At 43.9% G+C, this 18,714-nt stretch overlaps 1 long non-coding RNA gene across 1 annotated transcript in view; it reads left to right on the top strand.

The window, feature by feature from the left end:
* The window catches only part of LOC142830758 (uncharacterized), a 61,882-nt gene extending 43,695 nt beyond the window's left edge, over positions 1-18,187 (top strand). Inside the window, exon 3 of the long non-coding RNA XR_012906215.1 lies at positions 17,248-18,187. This is a non-coding gene — a long non-coding RNA (uncharacterized LOC142830758). The remainder of the gene's footprint in view (positions 1-17,247) is intronic.
* The last annotated feature ends 527 nt before the right edge of the window (positions 18,188-18,714 follow it).

Raw genomic sequence — 18,714 nt, 5'->3', positions numbered from 1 at the left:
GTGGATTACTGTTATATATAAATAGATTGCTATGGATCATACCACCAGGCTGTTTGTTTTTCATGTTAGGAGGCATAGCCTTATGATCTGTTCATCACATATGAGGCCAGTGAAGTCAATTGGAGTTGTAAATGAACATCATCTCTGAAAATTAGGCCTGAGGGTCTTAAGGTGACCACTCCAAAATGGAGGCACTCAAAACTAGAGGCAACTTCTAAAAATTTCAGCACACTTGCTCCCTGTGAAACCTTACAAATTAGGGGATGTTAAAGCAAAAAGACAGCTGAGTGGTAACCATGACAACAATATTTCCAAAAAATGAATTGTATATTCAAGATTTATACACAGAGGGAGAGAGAGAGCACATGAAGCTCTATACTTATCAGCATCAGTTTGTGCTGTGTGCATTACCCATGAGTGAGTTATACAAATCTTTCCAAACTAGCCAATTAGCCCATCATAAGATGGGATTTTCAGGTCTCTCCTCCATGTCGGTCTTCTCTCCTGAGCCCCCAGTTTCTCGCTGTCTCTCTCTCTCTGTCTCTCTCTCCTCTTCCTACTGCCTCCTCCCCTCTCTCTCAGCTCTCCTCCACCTCCTGCCTCTCTCTCTCTCTCTCTCTCTTTCTCTTCTCCTCCCCCTCCTGCCCCTCCCTCAGGGGACCTCAGAGCCCAAACAGTCGCTTGCACCACTTGCTCCTATGCGGCGGCCTGGCTGAGTGTGTACGTCAGCGCCCCGCCCCTCTTCGCCTCCTGCAATGGTGCTTGGCTAACTTCTGTGACGCTCAGCTGAGTTGCCATGAGGGAGCAAGCAGAGCAAGCTGCATGGGGGCCGTGGCGCCCAAACGGTTGCTTGCTCCCCCGCGGCAGCCCGGCGCAGAAATCAGCCAAGCGCCACTGCCGGAGGAGAAGGACATGACTCAGGCAACAGCATCGCCAAGAGGGAACAGCCAGGGAGGCAACAGTGCCGCCCAGAGGGAACAGCCAGCATTTCAGCGTTACAGAGTCACAGGTATTGGGCTACTATATATATGCTACTATTGTCAAAGCTCTGTTATCTGGCACTTGATTAACCTGAAAGCTCAAATTAACTGGCATTTCTGATCTCTCCCAATACAAATCTTTAGTATAGTAACCACGACCAGTACACTTCGCCTTATACAACTGCACATTCTACACTCTACTTTTATGCAAAAGAGGCAGAAGACAAGTTAGCAAAGCAGCTTCCAGGATGTGGGACCAAGTCATTTCAGATTCAACCCAAGATCCTGAAGAGGCTTCTGAGTCAAAGGAAGATTAAATTATGTTTGTATAGTTTTAGTATGAAGTGTATTTTCAGGGAGTGGCTGGACTCCATGTACTGCTCAAAGTGACATGCACTGACATAAGATAACCTACTATATAGAAAATGTTACTTGTATATACCTAGATGCTTCAAGAAACCAACCACTCTGCACTATAATATTGACTGCTGGACTGGTGAGTACCTGTATACTATTTTATACTTTATTCATTTAATTGTATTCTAATTCTTTGAAAATAGGTATTACATTGATAAAATTTAACTCCCAGTTAACCAGAATTTTCCATTAACCAGCACTCCCTCCCATTCCTCCAAAACGCTGGGTAGCAGAACTTTTAGTATAATTTGTAACAGACATATTTGTTGACTTACCTTGGGTTTTCACTTCCAAGTAGAGCTGATAAAATGTTCTGAATCTCAATTTAAAAAAAAAAAATTGGTGAGAATTTTGACTTCCATTTAAAAACTTTTTGCAAAAATTGTCACCCAAAATTCATCTTATTTTTCAACAAGCATGGAGCTAGTGGCAACATTTTGAAATTTGATGCAAGAAAACTAGACGGAATTGTTTAAAAACCCCAAGTTTTGTGAAAAATATTCCTGTTTTTCAGAGAGCTCAGTTTATAAAAGAAAAGTTTAGTTTCTCTATTCTGTGTATTTGATCCTTTTTTTTGGATTGACAATAAAGTTGGGTTTGGGAGTGTTTTTGGTGATGTGCGGGCCCTTGTGGACAGTGAGGTAAAATATTTTAAATCCCATTCTTCTGTTCTCATCCACCCAGGCCATTGTTTCTTAAATTCCTTTTCTCAAACTAAGTTGAGAAACTGAGCCCTTATTGTCAACATGAAACGAAAAAAAATCTCATTTCCTCACCCCAGTACCTTGCAAATCAATGAAGGTTTTCTAATCTTTAATTAGTATCACAAATACTTCATTGCATGCACATTCCTTTAGTGAAAGGTTGTATAGAATGAGTCACCGAGTTCTGTATGTCCTGTGGGACTATGTGAAGAGCTACATGCTATCCTTTGATATATGAACAAAGGCCAAATTCTTGGCTGTCATTTTTCAGGACTGAAATGCTAAAAAAAAAAAAAAAAAAAAAAAAAAAAAAAAATAGGTGCAGGGGCTGAAGTCTGCATGCTGATGATGAGGCCTTCTTGGGTGGCAACAGGGGTAAGGTTTTAGGTAGCTCTAAAATGTCTGAGTTAGGGTACTGAGTGGTTTTTAATATTACCCTGTGTTTGGCACCTTCTTTGCTTTCATTGAAAAACACGCTTACAACAGTTCATATTTCTGTTGAGCAATTCTCAATGACTTTGTACTTGCAAATGCAATGTTCATGCTTCCCACAACAATTATAGGGAAGAAATTATTCTGATAGAATCTGGAGCAAATTTATTTACACACATTAGTTTAGTCAAGAAGTGTATCATTCCATTAACTAACCGTAGCCCTCTAGTTAGAATCAGCCCTTTTTTATTAAAGCAAACAATTAAATAAACGACATGTAGACATAATACTTAGTTTACTCCATCGACCCTTGACATGTGGTGCAACCCCAGGAATTAAAGTCACTTCTGTGTTTCCCTGATCTGTAAGGTACAGTGGTGACCCAGAGGCACTTGAAACAGCCTCTGTGCTGCTCTCTATTACACTTTCTTGTAATGGTACCCTAGCTCCACACACGCCCCTTTTTTCATCCAACTCATCCCTTACTCTCAGGGATTCTCTCAGGTTGGAAACTAGAGAAACTTTATAACTGGAGCAGCATGAAGGTACCATATCAAAGCTGAGAATTTGGCACATACCTACCATTTATCTGTTATTTCTACAGCAGTCATCACTATAAGGTTTAATGATCGATAGACTTAAATTATAGCATGAAACCACAATGCAATGGAAGACCTTCCAAACTACTCCATCTTCCAAATGTAGCTCTAGCTTAGGGTGAAAACTGATGAGAACCTGCTGATACAAAAACCCTAAAATCAATTTTTTATCAAAACTTCTCAAAATTCCACAACTATATATAGTTTGTGGGGGTGAGAATTGTTTGTGGAGGAGAGCTCTGGGCTGTAAAAGTTCTGTCTTTCTCCCTTTCCAGTTCATTCCCAATCAAGCTAGCCAGCCAATTCATTATTTCTAACATGTCATTAACGTGGGTTCTGGCCTATGTCATGAATTCTCCATGTGAACAGCATTTACATGCTCCAGTGGGAAGAGAGCAGGCAGCAGGATGTCAGGAGTGGAAAGTCTTTACCTGTTCTCTAATCAGTCAGAGTTCTGGGAGCAAGGAGAGCAGCTAGTGCTGTCTATCTGTCCCTTCATCAGCTAGGGCTCAAAGAGCAGGTCTGGCCTCTTCTCAGCTTGGCTGCTGAAATGTGAATTGGGGCTTCAGCCCTCTCCCTTCTAGAGCATAGCTGTCCCCAGAAAGTCTTGTTATCATTATTATTTGGTACGTATGTGGTGGTAGTGCCTGAATAGCTATTAAGACATATGAGCCTTAATCCAGAAGCTTCAGAGGGGTAGCCAAGTTAGTCTGTAACAGGAAAAACTTAAGACAACAAATAATCTGGTAGCAGGAAAGGGGGGCTAAGGAGGGGTAAGTGGAAGGAGGTGTGGGAGAAATGGAGTACGAGCCCCCGATAGGGAGGACTGGGCTGGCTCTGCGGGCTTCTGGGGGTGAAACCTCTCCTGCAGCCCCCCAATTGCCCCCTCTCCCCAGATGGCAGCCTGCGGCAAGTGCAGCCAGGCTGATGGCCGAGTGCTGTGATGTGCCCAGTGTGTGCACTCAGAGCACTCCAAGCCAGGACTGCTTTGCAAGCGGGGAACCCCTGAGAACTGTCTGTCCGGGGTGGGGGTCGGGTCCCTTTAAGCACAGCCCTTGGCTAGCCTGACACAGCAGCTCCATGCGCTAAGTCCTAATCTGATGCCCTGCCGGCACTGTTTCCGGCCAGCCTTAACTTCGGTTCAGGGTCCACTCAGTGTGGACATGCTAGTTCGAATTAGCAAAACGCTAATTCGAGCTAGTTTTTAAGTCTGGATGTGCTCATTCGAATTAGCTTAGTTCGAATTAGCGCTGTAGTGTAGACATACCCTATGATAGATGGTGCTGGGGAAACTGGTTTTTAAGCTGGCTACCCCCAGCACCAGCTCCTACTTACTCCCCGCTTGCTGCCTCTAGCACAGAGGCAGCAATGGGGAGGAAGTGAATAGCTGAGCAGTCAGTCAACTTGACTACCTGATAAGCCTACTACTCCCAACCCTGTATACTTAACAAGTATGGTATGAAACTTACCTTGTTAATATTTGTAAAATGCTTTGAGATCCTCTGCAGAATTATATTAAAACAAAACAATTATTTATTACTTATATAAAATTAACAATAATCTGCTTTCTACTCTATATTAATGCCATACAATACCATTATTTTTGTTTTGTTAGTGCAGATCAAATGAAGTTCTTACTTGAGAGTAAATGGTGTTTACTTCATTTTTCAAATTATTGTGTATTTCCCCATGTGTTCTCAGGTCTCCAGCAAATTCATAAAAATAAATGTATTTGAGATTGTAATGGTTTGAGGTTATTTGTTATGGTACATATATTTTATGCAGGCATTGATGGAGCATATATTTATGGTGAACACACTTCTTTGGATTCAACCCTGGATGTTAGGGGCAAAGATCAGTTCAATGTAGAATTCAACTGTTTTTTTTTCAAGGAGAAAAAAAGGACTGCTGAATTTAAGTGTGTTTGAGTATATCTGGTTGACTGAACTATTTCCTCAAGGAAGTATTCATTCAGTCAATGCCCTGAAGGGTTAAGAAAACAGAAACCCACAGTTTTAGTGAGTTGTTATGTATGTTGCCATGGGAACCGTAGCTGGAATGTTTAAATGTGTTGTTTCTCCCCAAAGCCACAGGAGTGTAGCTTGAGTGTCCAGTGCGTCCTAATCCTTGCAATTAGCTGCTATGTGGTGGGGCTTATGGGGCTGGATCAGACAAAATGCCTGCCAGTGGTGCTAGGTAAAATTCCCACCATGCTGGATGGATTTAGTTTAGCATCCTACTCATTATATATGTGAATCACAACCACAAGCAGAAAAAAGGCAGCTTATTAAAAATTTTCCCTTTCCCTGGGCCCCGAGGATTGCTTTTGATAAATGTATTGTAGAAATTAATGAACCACTTGGAAGCAACATCAAAATGTAGTTTAAAGCAACATTAATGTCGAGGAGGGGCTTAGCATTTGTACCACCTTACCTAGTGCAATAGGTCAAATTTTACTCAGCAACATCAGTGTAAACCTTGACTCTATTGAAGTAAAAAATACAAGAAGAGATTTTAGCCTTATGTGCATCTTGTTTTCATTTTAATGGTCATGCTCTCCACGTTATCTGTGGATTGCCAGATTTGCTCTTCAACAGCTATAAGTAAAAGGCCACTTCTGACTCTGCAGACCATATGCGGGGTTTCACCTGAATCTTCTAGCTTGGGAGCAACAATAACAAATTCAATTTTCTCCAAATTGTCTCATGGTAACACCCACTGTTGAGGGGAGGTCAGAAAATGTAGGGGAAAAGTGAGAACTGTTAACAGCCAAGAGTTGGGCCTTGCAATAATAATAATAATAATTAATAATAATTAATAAGTAAAGTCAATAGCCATACTGATAAAATTAAAAGAAGGAAAGGAGAAGTGACACCACAAAGGACTTGAGAATGGGGTGGAGACCAAAGAGAATCTAGGTATGGCCCAAAACCTAAGTGAATAGCAGATGTCTAATGGAAATGAAGATACAGAAGTAAAAATGACCATATCAGAAGAGAAGCCAAAGTCAAGGACTCAGTCAAGGGGTCCTAAGAATATTAAAAGAGCTGGAACATGAAATTGCAAGCCCAGTAGCAAGGATTTTTATTGAATCTGCAAATTTGGGGGTTGTACCCTGTGACTGGAGAAGTACTAATATAGTGCCTATTTTTAAGAAAGATAAAAAAGTTGATCTGGGAAACTACAGGACTCCTAATTTTACTTCAAGGACTTAGAACAAATTTTGAAAGAAAAAATGATTAAGGACATAGAGGTACATGATAATTGGGTAAAATGCATTAGAAAAGGTAAATCAGGCCAGAACATTCAGATATCTTTGAGACGATAACTGATTTTGTAGCTATAGGAAATGCAGTAGAACTAATGTACCTGGATTTCAGATACAGTACCACATGGGAAATTATTAATTAAATTGGGAAAAATGGGGATTAATATATTGAACAGTGGATCTGCAATTGGTTAATGGGAAGGCTACAATAAGTCATACTGAATAGTGAACTTAGTAGGAATAAGAGATCCTCCGGAAAAGGGCTTTTTCCGGAGGATCGGGGCCAGTGTAGACTCTCTTTTCCGGCTTTTCTAAAAGCCGGGAAAAAGCGGCGGACATTTTTATTTAAATGCTGCGGGGGATATTTAAATCCCCCGCGGATTTCCCTATTACGACCTGGAAAATTAGCATGCCCCTTTCGGAAAAGGGGCCAGTGTAGACGTAGCCGGTGTGTGTGTGTTCACTGTCCGGAGACTGATGCAGGGATGGGTTGTGGGAGGAAAGGTTTTTGGGGTGGGGTGTAGGCCAACAGGCCACATTGGGGAGACCCTGGGGAGAGTCATTGGTCTCCTGCTGAGAATCTGTCATGCAGAGCCTCCCGGGTGCAGACCCCAACCTTGGCGGATGGCAGATGTCCGGGTCTGCTCAAACCTCCTCCCCTCCACATCAGCCCATGTCCCCAACCCTGGGAGGAAGGCCTCCCCTTTGATCTCCACCAGGTTGTGGAGCATGCAACACGCAGCTACCACCTCAGGGATATTGCGTTCCCCCATGTCGAGGAGAGTGAGCAGGAACCTAAACTTTCCCTTCAGCTGGCCAAAGGCACATTCCACCTGCAAGCGCGCCCGTGTCAGGTGCGCATTAAATTGTTCCCTGCTCTCATTCAGATGCCCAGTGTATGGCTTCATGAGCCAGGGCATGAGGGGGTACGCCACATCGGCCATAATGCAGATTGGTATCTCCATGTCTCCAACTGCAAAGTTTCACTGCGGGAAGAATGTTACAGCCTGCAGCCTGCGGTAAAGGTAGGAATTTCAGAAGATCTGAGCATCATGTTCCCGGCACGACCACCCCACTCAAATGTCAGTGAATAGTCCACAGTGGTCAACCAGAGCGTGCAGCACCATGGAGAAGTATCCTTTTCTGTTGATATACCGGGCTGCTCGATGGGGCAGTGCACAGATCAATATGTGAATTCTATCGAGCGCTCCTCCAGAGTTCAGGAATCCCAGCCCAGCAAAGCTGTCCATAGATCTCCGAGGCGGACCATCCTGTTCGCAGCTCCAAGTTGATGGCCCTCACCATCTGCAGAAATAGACACATACAAACACACAGAATAGGAAGTTAGAGGGGTTGCCTGAGTCCTTTGAAGGTGCCCCCTCTCCCTCCCTCGCCAAAGATCCCAGGAGCGCCCCCCCCCTCCCCGGTGGCCATTCCTAGCAGTAGGGCAGGGTGAAGCCAGGAGCTCTCCCCCACTCCCACTCCATTGCCCCCCTGCCCTTTCCTCTTACAGTCCTCCTATCCCACATGGACTGTCCCCCCAGAGGGACCTACTCCATTAACATGGCGCCAACAGTAGATCTCCGCACACCAAACTGGTGTCCTACCGAAAGGTAGCTGTCAGGAGTGGCCAGCTTACAGAGTGCAATAGCTACCCTCTTCTCCATGGGGATGGCAGGGTGCAGGTGGGTGTCCTGTCATTGCAGGGCGGGGCCAAGCCAGGTACACAGTTCCTGGAAGGTGGACTTCCACATATGGAAATTTTGGAGACAAGACTGGTCATCCCACCGCTCCACAACAAGCCAGTCCCACCAGTCTGAACTTGTCTCCAGCCTCCAAAATCACCTCTCATGGGAGAAGTTCGGTGGCAAGGACACTGTTGCTGCAGCCCGAGTGAGGGGCTGAAGGCTGGGTTCAGAATCCAGACCTGGCATGAACATAATGAAGCTTGAGAACTTGAGTTGCAGCAGAACTTGAAGCACAACAGTGTGGGGCCATCGCCTTCAGAGGGGCAGCTCCAGCTCCATGGCAAAAAAACAACCAGGAAAAAAAAAAGCTCCAACCAGGAAAAAAAAATGCTGTGATGTCCCAGAAAGCAAGGCACTCCAAGCAAGCACTGCAGAAGCTTTGCTGTCTCTTTAGGAGGTAGGCAAACCAGCTGCAGGAGCAGAGGAACGGCTGTTCAGGGGGGTCCCTTAAAGCACACGTCTCTGCAAAGAGCATGCTGCAGGACCTGGAAGTAGAGGCTGCCCCTATGCCCTGGCACAAGTGCTTCCAGATGCCATTTTTTCGACAGAGCATCCAGGCAGTCTGGATGCTCTTTTTTGAAAAAGCAGATCGATTTTTCGACCTGCTTAGTGCAATCTAGATGCTCTTTTTCAAAAGAGGCTTTTTCAAAATTATCTTTTGAAAAAGCCTCTTTCGAAAAAGACATGTAGTCTAGACATACGTCAAATGTCTCCAATGGCTGGTGATGTGACACTAGATGGGAAGGGGTTGGAGTTACTCTAGAGAATTCTGTCCCAGATTTCTGTTGGGTCAGTGTCCAAATGACCAGCATATTTTGGGCTGGGAAGGAATTTCCACCAGGTCAGATGTTTCAGTAACCGGGTTTGGTTCTTTAAAGGATTTGAAACCACAGACAGAGGAATACTTCTTTTTAGGGTTTTAAACAAAGATTTTTAGTTTTCTATTTACTTTATAATTAATTTTTCATTTAAATCAATTCACTATCTTTGATTCTTTATAAGACAGTGTAATATACAAACAAAAAGTAGAAAAAGTACAGTTAAAAAGCAAGAAATAATAACTCCTCCTACAAATATACCCTCCTGATTTACCTTTAAATAATTTATAAAGTTAACAAATATATAATACTCACATAAAGAAAGATAGAAGCATTGCTTAGATTCAGGAGATATTCTTTTCTTTATGTTTCTCCTTTTTTGGATTTTTTCGTTGCAACTTACGACTGGTGTTGTTCCCCTTTTGCAGTGAGATTCAGCACCAGGGAGGGAGCCCTGGTTGATCAGACCTAGTTTTTTGGATTTGCAACCCATCCATCCTGGTTTGTTCCATCCAACCTTATATACCCTGTTTCGGTATTTCGGTATTCCTCCACTCTCCTGACAATTGCTGACGTTAGATTTTTGTTGTCTCATTCTGCCCTTTCAAAACTTTCATCTGCTCCATTTGGGGTAATCAGCACTTTGTTGCATATCGCTGTCTGAGTTACTTACTTCCCTAAAAGCGGGGTTATTGTTGGTCATCCAATCAAATTTTGTTTTTATTTTAAATCTCCCGTATCTCACAATGCTGCCTTTCCTTTACAATTACAATTAAACTGGTGCTCATTTGACATATTCTGGGTAGGCCTCAACACCTTCCTTTTACAAGATGAACATAAGAATGTTCATACTGGGTTAGACCAAAGGTCCATCTAACTCAGCATCCTGGCTTCTGACAGTGGCCAATGCTAGATGCACGAGAGGACTTAAACAGAACAGGTAATCAAGTGATCCTTCTCCTATCTTCCATTTCCAGCCTCTGACAAACAGAGGCTAGGGACACTATTCCTACCCATTATGCCTAATAAGTATTGATGGACCTAACCTCCATGAATTTATCTGGTTCTTTTTTGAACCCTCTAAAGTCCTGGTCTTCACAACATCCTCTGGCAAGGAGTTCCACAGGCTGATTGTCTTCAGCATGAAGAAAAAAACTTGCTTTTGTTTGTTTTAAACCTGCTACCTATTCATTTAATTTGGTGAACCCTAGTTCTTATGTTATGGGATTGCCAAAGATGCTTCCTCTGCATCATAGGTTCTGGGTCACATTTCAGCTGTAAATGATGCAACCTGAAGTCTTTAAATCATGATCTGAGGACTTCAGTAACTCGGACAGAGATTAAAGGTTTATTACAGGAATGGATGAATAAGGCTCTGTGGCCTTCAGTGTGCAGGAGGTCAGACTAGATGATCAAAGTGGTCTTAAAGTCTATGAGCCTATAAGACTATCAATGCAAAACTGCTGCTATGCTTCTCCATAAGTGACATGGCACTGCTTGATACTTGAGCTAGGTTCTCCCCCATTAAATCTGCCATCATGTCAGATTGTCTGTGCTTTGGATGGTTTATGTTTCTTTCTTCTTTCTGGAGGTGGAAGGACCCACAGTGTTTTAATGCATCACACTGTGCTCTTGAACCCATATATACCAGACAAGGTGGAACTCTGTCAGCACTAACCAATGTTGTTGTTCACCTTGTTGTATCACAACCATACAGATTAATTTTTCTTCAATAGAAGATCAACGGGAAGATCTTTTTCATGGGAAAAAGGGATTGCATTTGCAGACAGACGGCAAATTTCTGGTCCTATAGCAGTCAATGAGAGTTTTGCCATTGACTTTAATGAGGCCAGAAATTAGAAGATCAGCTATTTAATTTCTGTTTTTTTCAAGTATCAACAAGCAGCAAAACAGGGGCAACCCACAAAGGTTGCAAAAAAAAAAAAAAGTTTTTATCCTGGTGCCTGTTGCTGTGCATTGTAAAACCGTTGCATATTTTGGTATGATGGGCCGTCCCTGCTCAGGTGAAGCCTAGTTCTGAAATAGCAGAGTTGCTGTAGGTAGAGCCTAAGGTACAGTCTGGGGCTATACAAAGGTCCCCCATGTAACACCTGGCTCAAATGAGTGCTTCATATATCAGATTCATATTTTAAAAATAGTCAGCTAGAATAGCCCTTCTCAACGGCATCAGAAAACATCAATAACAGAAGCTGTTATGTGCACTCTAACTGGTATTTACAGTAGGAACATTAAGGGCCAGACCATACAAGCTGCAAATACTAATGTATTTAGCCACCTGTCTCCATTCGCTGACAAGTGCTCGGACCTTCTCTGGAAGTCAGACCTGTTTTACGGCGAAGCCCCTATGAAAATATTTGGCATTAGAACTGTTGTACCCTGTGGAAGGGCATCTTCACCTAGGGTACGTCTACACTACAGCGCTAATTCGAACTAACTTAGTTCGAATTAGTTAATTTGAACTAAGCTAATTCGAACTAACGCATCCAGACTAAAAAACTAGTTCGAATTAGTGTTTTGCTAATTCGAACTAGCATGTCCACACAGAGTGGACCCTGAACAGGGCTTAAGGATGGCCGGAAGCAGTGCCGGCAGGGCATCAGAGGAGGACTTAGACCGTGGAGCTGCTGTCTCAGGCTAGCCGAGGGCTGTGCTTAAAGGGACCTGACCCCCACCCCAGACAGACAGTTCTCAGGGGTGCCCCGCTTGCAAAGCAGTCCTGGCTTGGATTGCCCAGAGTACTCACACTGGGCACATCACAGCACTCGGCCATCAGACCGGCTGCACTTGCCACAGGCTGCCATCTGGGGAGAGGGGGCAATTGAGGGGCTGCAGGAGAGGTTCCACCCCCAGAAGCCCGCAGAGCCAGCCCAGTCCTCCCCATCGGGGGCTCATACCCCATTCCTCCCTCACCTCCTTCCACTTACCCCTTCCTAGCCCTCCTTCCTGATGTACAAAATAAAGGACAATTGTGGTCAAAAATAGAATCTCTCTTTATTGAACAAAACTCAGGGAGACTGGGAAAAGGAGGTGGGAGAGGAGAAGAGAGAGAGTGGGAGAGGGGAGGGCAACTAAAATGATCAGAGGTTTGGAACAGGTCCCATATGAAGAGAGGCTAAAGAGACTGGGACGTTTCAGTTTAGAAAAGAGGAGACTGAGGGGGGATAGGATAGAGGTCTAGAAAAGAATGAGTGGGGGGGAGAGGGTGCATACAGAAAAGTTCTTCATTAGTTCCCATAATAGAAGGACTAGAGGACACCAAAGGAAAGGAATGGGTAGCAGGCTTCAAACTAGTAACAGAAAGTTGTTCTTCACAAAGCAAAGAGTCAACCTGTGGAACTCCTTGCTGCAGGAGGCTGTGAAGGCTAGAACTAGAACAGAGTTTAAAGAGAAGTGAGATAAAGTGATGGAGGTTGGGTCCATGGAGTGGTATTAGCCAGGGGGTAGGAGTGGTGTCCCTGCCCGAAGTTTGTGGAAGGATGGAGAGGGATGGCACGAGACAAGTGGCTTGGTCACTGTCTTCGGTCCATCCCCTCCAGGGTCCCTAGTGTTGGCCGCTGTTGGCAGACAGGCTACTGGGCTAGATGGACCTTTGGTCTGACCCAGTACAGCCATTGTAAGCTCAGGGCTCAGGGTCGGGGGTCTCAGTGGACCACCTTGATTTTCATGCACACCTGCTCCTGGGTGGCCAGGCTGGCAGCTCTCCTGCCCTAGACGGCCACTTTCCTGTGCCTAGTGCGGAGATCGTGGACGAGGTCCACGATGTCCACACTAGCCCAGGAAGGTGCCCGCCTCTTGCGGTCCAGGGCAAGCTCCTGGGAGCCGCCAGCCTGGTCCCGGGAAGAGGGGGTGGGCTGGGGGACATCGGGTGGGTGGCTCTGTGCCGTGCCAGGTGCAGGGTCTGCTGGCTGGGTGCTGGCAGGCTTGCACCTGGCACGGGCACCGTAGCCAGCCCGTGCCCCTTTAAGGGGTCCGGGGCCGGGAGGGGGGCATACGAGTTTCCCTGGTGTTGGCCAGAGTGGCCACCAGGGAAAGCTGGGGAGGGCTAGCCTCCCACTAGTTCGAATTAAGGGGCTACACAGCCCTTAATTCGAACTAGTAAGTTCGAACTAGGCTTAGTCCTCGTGGAACGAGGTTTACCTAGTTCGAACTAAGCGCTCCGCTAGTACGAATTAAGTTCGAACTAGCGGAGCGCTAGTGTAGCGCCTATCAAAGTTAATTCGAACTAACGTCTGTTAGTTCAAATTAACTTTGTAGTGTAGACATACCTCTATTGTGGTGGCAGTTAGATATGGATTAGATATGTGTGGAGTGAAGCAAGGGCTGGGGGAACAGCTCTTTTTTCTAATGACTACACTTTTTGGGCTCAAGTATGACTTTCAGTCAGTGACAACCAACTCTGGAAGTGGGCCAATTTCTGCTGGAGTTGAGGGGGAGAATAGGTACTATAGTACCTATCTTAAAGGGTGAGCCCTGCACCCGTTTTGAAGGCTAGTTTGTACCTATAGAGGCTAGACCTGCATAGTTTTTGCCTTCTGTGAGAAGGAGATGGGGAACTTCTTCTTTCACTCCCTTCCCTACTTTGTCATGGTGAGCTCTTTAATTTTATATTCTACAGGGAATGTGTTTTGTTGTGGAGAGTGCACCTATTTATCATTCAGAAGGTTTGTGGTGTGTCAGAGCTGTTTGGGAGATTTTTATTTCCTGCTAGAATGTTCAGGGGGAAAATGTTCTTATTTGTTAATTATGCGCCCCTTTAATTGCCCCTGTAGAAGGAAAAAGAAAACTCTGATGTTACTGCCTTATGCATAACTGCTACAGTCTATAGTCTGTCCTGACTAAATATTGTCAGAAAGAGAATGAAACAATGATGAGGAGATCTTGAACATCTGTCTGGCATAATATTCAAGAAACCCGTGAGATTAGCAATGGCCCTTCATTCAAGCACCCTTGAAGTGTGGGCACATTTGATTTTGAATGTGAACTTCATTGACCAGCATGTAATCTCTGCTGTATATCTAATAATTGTTCTCCTTTCATACTTGATAATGACATACTCTGGAGCCTTTTAGAATGATCTTCAATGATGGTTGGAGAGCTTGAAATATTTTAGCCAACAGCCCCAAAGTTCAGATGCTCATTCGACCTTTAGCCAAACAACTTACAATACAGTAAGGTATCAGAGGGGTAGCCGTGTTAGTCTGAATCTGCAAAAGCGGCGAGGAGTCCTGTGACACCTTATAGACTAACTGAAGTGTTGGAGCGTAAGCTTTCTTGGGCAAAGACCCACTTCATCAGATGCATGTAGTGGAAATTTCCAGAGGCAGGAATAAATATGCAGGTCAGAATCAGGCTAGAGATGACGAGGTGGATCCAATCAGGGAGGATGAGGCCCACTTCTAGTAGCTGATCTGGAGGCGTGAATTCCAAGAGAGGAGAAGCTGCTTTGTTTAATCCTTTACAGTCTTTGTTTAATCCTGAGTTGATTGTGTCAAACTTGTGTCAGGACCAGATTTCAAAGAGAAACTGCTGAGCTACAGTTCATCTTCAAGTTTGACACAATCAACTCTGGATTAAACAAAGACTGTGAATGGCTAGCTAACTACAAAAGCAGCTTCTCCTCTCTTGGAATTCACACCTCCAGATCAGCTACTAGAAGTGGGCCTCATCCTCCCTGGGATCCACCTTGTCATCTCTAGCCTGATTCTGGCCTGCATATTTATACCTGCCTCTGGAAATTTCCACTACATGCATCTGACAAAGTGGGTCTTTGCCCACGAAAGCTTATGCTCCTACACTTCAGTTAGTCTATAAGGTGCCACAGGACTCCTCGCCGCTAATACAGTAAGGGTGCATCCACACTGTACCTGTGGATCGAAATAAGACACACAATTTCAAAATAGCTTATTTCAAAATGTCTACACAGTGCCAAATTTTGAAATAAGCTGCTATTCTGAAATGTCCCTTAACTCCTGTGGAATGAGGGTTAAAGGGATGTCGGAATAGCGTGCCTATTATTTAAAAATCTATTTCGAAATAATGGGCTAGTTCAAAAGATGCGGAATAGCTATTTTGGGACACCAAAGGTATCCCGAAATAGCACCGCAGTCTAGACATACCCTTAGTCTACAAAATGGTGCTCAATATCTTGTAAGAATGTTCTTTCATATGGAGTGTTATTGTAGCTTTTTTTATTTTAAGTCCCAGAAATGCAGAGAGATGTCAAACTGAAAAAAAGTAATCCAACCACATTCTTTTCAAGCCTCAGAACAGGTTCTGTTTGCATTTCTGGTTGGGGGACTCTTATTTTATCTAACCTGTCCTTAGTCAATTGATCTAACTATTGCAGATTTCAAAAGTGAAGCTGAACAAAATCTCTGGATTTAGTGTTCTCCCCTAGACTGCTGGGATTTTCAAAATTAGATCTTGAACCTGTTGTTACCAGTGATGCCCATTTTTATAAAGGGGATCACTGCCAAAACCCCACCTCCACACTTGGGGTCATTTGAAATTTGAATGCAAATCTGAATTTTGTGGCATAAATTGCCTCTTTCTATTTGTCAGTATTTATTCCAACCATGTCCAGTCTTTTTAAAATAACTACTCTCTGATGCATCTGGGAGTATGTTTATGCTTCTTCACAAAGCATGGTGCCCTCTTTAAAGTTGTCAGAACCCTTTAACATTAATGTGCCTCAGGCAGCCAGGGCCCCTTGATGTGATGTGAATGCTGGAGGGTTCAGCATATTTAGGTTAACATTTTGGATGTGCACAAAAGCCTGTGCAATCAGTAGGCTACGTGATTTAAACAGCATTAAAAAAGTTGTCTATTAAATGCAAGCTCATTAGAATTAAATGAATTAGTATTACGCGTTAGCTGGTAGGATGTTTCTAAAGCAGGTTTGTCTAACAGAAATGACAGGTCACAGGTTAGGGATGTAAGGGAGTAGTCGATTAGTCAACTACCCGACAAGCATATGCTTATCAGGTAGTCAAGTTGACTACTCACTTTCCCCCCACTTGATGTGTCTGTGCCAGAGGCAGCAGGTGGGCCGGGAGGAGAAGCAGAAGCTGGTGCTGGGGGAGGGGGCAACTTAAAAGCTGTGTCCCCCCCCGCCCCATCTCTGTGGTGCAGGGGAGCCAGAGAGGGGAGCAGAGTCACAGCATCCCAGAACCAGCACAAGCCTGGACTGTTCAATCCCGGCACACACCACCCCCAGGAGCTAACCCCACTGCGGCTCAGCAGTTTAAATGTAGTAGGAGCCAGGCTGCGTGCATTTAAACTGCATCGCCGCAGCGGGGTAGCAAGCGTTCCCTCCATTGTCTAATTGAGTAGTCCATGGAAATTCCGACTATTCAATTAGCCAATTAACCTCAATTTAACATCCCTATCACCGGTTGTTAAAAATATGATTACAACCTGTGAATTATGGTGCATCTAGCACCCTTACAGTTAATAACTCTCTTCCCATTAGTTCCAATCAACTAGTTATTGGAAATCCACCTGGATCATCATCACTACAATGAATCAAACCTTTCAGGAAACTCAGTTCTTGTCATACATGTTTCTTTTATGCCAGCTTTAGTTTTAAAGCACAACAACAACATGGACTTTGATTAGTCCCTGCATTTTTGCACTAGGATTTGTTTAGCTGACATAAAATGGCAACTCAGGCTTTCAGAGTCAACTCTATAGGGGGCCTGTAAAGGGGGAAGCTCAGCCCCCTAAATGTGCATTCCCTGTGCCCCCTGAACTAGTTTCCAACAAAGACATTTTAATTATCTTCAGAAGAAACCCCCTCCCACCTTTATACAGGCCACCCTGAGCCATGAAACCTAGTCCCTTCCCAGAAAGCATTCAGGATCCTTTGAAATGGAAAATGTATGCTGTACTGAAATCATTGGTACTGTAATAAACAACTAGTGCCATCATTCTGATGGTATTCGGATTGCACTTAAACCTGATCCTTATGTAAGTACAGTGTCTGAGGTGATGGTAGAGGAACTGGTCTGCTCAAATGTTCTTCTGCAAAAGACTGTATTGTGCTCCTTTTTTCTCCCACTGTATCAAAACCCCCCTCCCCACATTCATTTGGAGTCACAGGACGTTGTGGGTGATTATATAACTTATAGGTCAGTTTGTTGTTTAGGCACAAGTACTATAAGAATGTGGTATGTTGGCTGAAGCTGTTTGTTTGCTTAAGTTGTCAGAGTTCAATGAGGTCATTTTCTCATCTTCCCTGTGTTTTCTGTATTTTCCACAGACCTGCCAGCCTCAAACAACACCCTCTTTCTTCGCATTAGAAATGGAAACACGTCCTCTGCAGGAATTTTCCACTTAATAACTCCTGCTTTCCTACCGGGGGCCTCAGCGCACCACCACTGCAATGCTGTATTTCTTTCCACTGCAGCTTGACATTTTGCAGCCAGCACAACGAGCTGTATTCACTCAATCCTGATTAAAAAAACCCATATTACATATGCATGCATAATGCACCCAATGCAACAATTTCAGGGGCAAATAGCAAAGGTATTAAAAAGGATTTTGTGCCATTAATGGTATGGCATTCTTGAATAATAATGATCTTTGATAGTGCTTTCTTCTTCCCCCCGTGCCTTTTTTATATGTGCTTTCTTTCTCTCTTCTTTGCCAAAACACCTTTTCCTGGCAAACATGAAGAACAAACCTCATATTCTATACGTTTATTGTAATTGTTTGTAAATTATTTCCTTTGCATAATACTTGCAAACAGTGCATCAGTTCCTCACACTGTGATAAGGAAGAAAACAGATTGCTTATAACTGCAGCAGTAAACAAGAAGCCAGCTTTAAAATGTGCCAAATGACCTCTCTGAAAGCAGCAGTATTTGCAAACTGTTTACTGCTGAAATGTTTTGATGTGCTCTTAAATGCGGCAACCTAAAGATTTGATCAAAACCAGTTCTCAGAGACACAGTTTGATTTTTTGATGGGAGGGGCCATAGTAAAATAATAAAAAAACTAATTTCCAGGGATCATGCTTCTGCGCCTGATAAGAAATTGTTTAGTAAAATGTAGACTGATGCATTGAAGTAAACATTGTTTATTGATAGAGTGGAGGTTTCCCCTGTCTGCACAGAGTGGTAGAGTCTCAGACAGCAAGGTCCCAGTAGGTCAGACTGGCACATTGAATTGCTTATAAAATAGAACTGGGATTCTGGAGAAGGGGCGGAAAGAGGAAGAGGGGTAGTGGTGGGCAGGTTGTTCTGGCGGGGAGGGTGGGCTGCCTGCTGTGGGGAAAAAAAAGAAAGAGGATTGATGATTTGCAGGACACCTAGGTATTTCTTTCAGGGGGTATTACTTCCACTTTTAACCAGGAACAAGAGCTGGGAGAAAAAAAGCGGCAGGGGCTGACAGCTTTGTGCTGATCAAAGGGACATAGCATTGAATGCCTTTCCTTACTAGCTATTTATTAGAAAGAGAGGAGAGCTCCTTTGCTATTCTAGTAGGGAGAGACGGGATTAAAGATAAAAGAAGGGGACTCGCCTGACTCCTTTGTTCAGAAAATATTTTTTTTAAGAAGCTGTCCACTATAAGACAAAACCCCCCTTTCTTTCCACAGTGGTGCCACCTCTCTTTTTCCAGTGGTTGAAATTTCTGATGATGAACAATTCCGTCAGCATCTTTTCTTATGTAGAGAAGTCCCCCCTCTGGGAAACTTAGTTAACTGTCTTTTAGCCTGATTAACCTAG

This window comes from Pelodiscus sinensis, chromosome 10 (assembly GCF_049634645.1).
Source record: "Pelodiscus sinensis isolate JC-2024 chromosome 10, ASM4963464v1, whole genome shotgun sequence".
In the NCBI taxonomy this organism is placed as follows: Eukaryota; Metazoa; Chordata; order Testudines; family Trionychidae; genus Pelodiscus; species Pelodiscus sinensis.
The sequence above is the reverse complement of the archived record's forward strand: the minus strand, read 5'-3'. Positions and strand labels throughout refer to the sequence as shown.